Genomic DNA, 1228 nt, shown 5'->3' on the forward strand with positions numbered 1-1228 from the left:
GATCGCCTCACGCAAAAACGACAAAAGTACCGTTACTGGGCACTGGCCAACGGGCTGGACTTTGAACCATTTGTCATGCTGACCAACGGGGCAATCAACCCGGCAAGTCGGCGGTGGCTGCGGCGGATCCTGGGCGCCCGGGTACTCGCCTACGCGGGCGCCCAGTGGGTGGCTGAGAGGCAATGAACACAGAGGTCAAGGAAAATACGGAGACAGAAACTCACACACAAAGGAAACTCGCCAACGCAGAAAGCAGCGAGAGTTGTACCGGCGAACGGAAGGCAATGCAGGGGTAATCAACGGTGCGGCATACGCGGAATGCAGTTTTTGTTATACAAGCAGAGTCGCCGTACCAATGCCAATGATTCAAGAGGGGCTTCGTCTATACTTTGTGGAATGTGACGCCCAAGATGGTACCAGATGACTGCTTTTTCTTTCCTTACCCCTCCCTCTCAGGTTGGTTCGGATCTTTTTTTACTGTTCTGTTTCTATTTCTTTGGCGGGCAGGGTACGTTTTTACTTGGGTATGGATGTTAACTATTTTTTAATTTTTTGGTGAAGTGTAGAGGGGGTGATTGTGTGGCAATGGAGGCCATGTAGGTTGTCACAGAATCGTTGCGATCAGGTCGGGGTGCCATTTACGGTCGCGGTGCGACCACTTTCAAAAAAATTAATTATCGATACAGTCTCTGTACCATATTGGTACGCGAAGCTTCCAAATCCGCTTCTGGAGGTTATGTTTGGTCAATTTATTTGACCCGGGTCTACGGACCTTTTTTTTGTATGGTATCCCTGAGCCCTTGTGCAACTGTTTTCCAGTTTTCCCTTCCAGTTTTATACTGTTCCCCTACGTTCCGTGTCCTTTATTTTTTTTGCACTTTTATTTGTTTTGTTTTCTATTGACTTTGTTCTGTTTTTGTTTATTTTTGCGGCGGTGGCCACTCATTTCAGTGCAGTGCGACGGCAGCACGGTTGAGCGGCAGTCTTGGAAGACGAATGAATGACTTGTAGAAAAAAAGACATGGCATATTGCACATTTGTGTAGACTGTTTTTTTTTCTTTTGTTTCCGTTGTTTTTGGATGTTTACTTGTTTTTTGATGCTGTTGTTTGTGTTTTGGCGAGAAAAATGTTTGTTTGATTTTTTATTGTTTTTCTGTCTTTGGCTACACAATGATTATTGTTATTATTATCATTATTATTAGGATTCTATAGACGACATGTGTCAAA

The 1228-nt window shown here is 44.7% G+C and overlaps 1 non-coding gene across 1 annotated transcript, besides 2 other annotated features; it reads left to right on the top strand.

Moving 5' to 3' along the window:
• The first annotated feature begins 673 nt into the window (after window positions 1-673).
• Window positions 674-773, top strand: Tc00.1047053405847.10. The gene has a single exon (XR_008253998.1). It is a non-coding gene; the product is annotated as a spliced leader RNA, 5' partial (transcript).
• Window positions 774-862: 89 nt separating this feature from the next.
• Window positions 863-927: a sequence feature (T-rich).
• A 247-nt stretch (window positions 928-1174) lies between these two features.
• Window positions 1175-1202: a microsatellite.
• The last annotated feature ends 26 nt before the right edge of the window (window positions 1203-1228 follow it).

This window comes from Trypanosoma cruzi (assembly GCF_000209065.1).
Source record: "Trypanosoma cruzi strain CL Brener chromosome Unknown tcruzi_1047053405847, whole genome shotgun sequence".
Lineage (NCBI taxonomy): Eukaryota > Euglenozoa > Kinetoplastea > Trypanosomatida > Trypanosomatidae > Trypanosoma > Trypanosoma cruzi.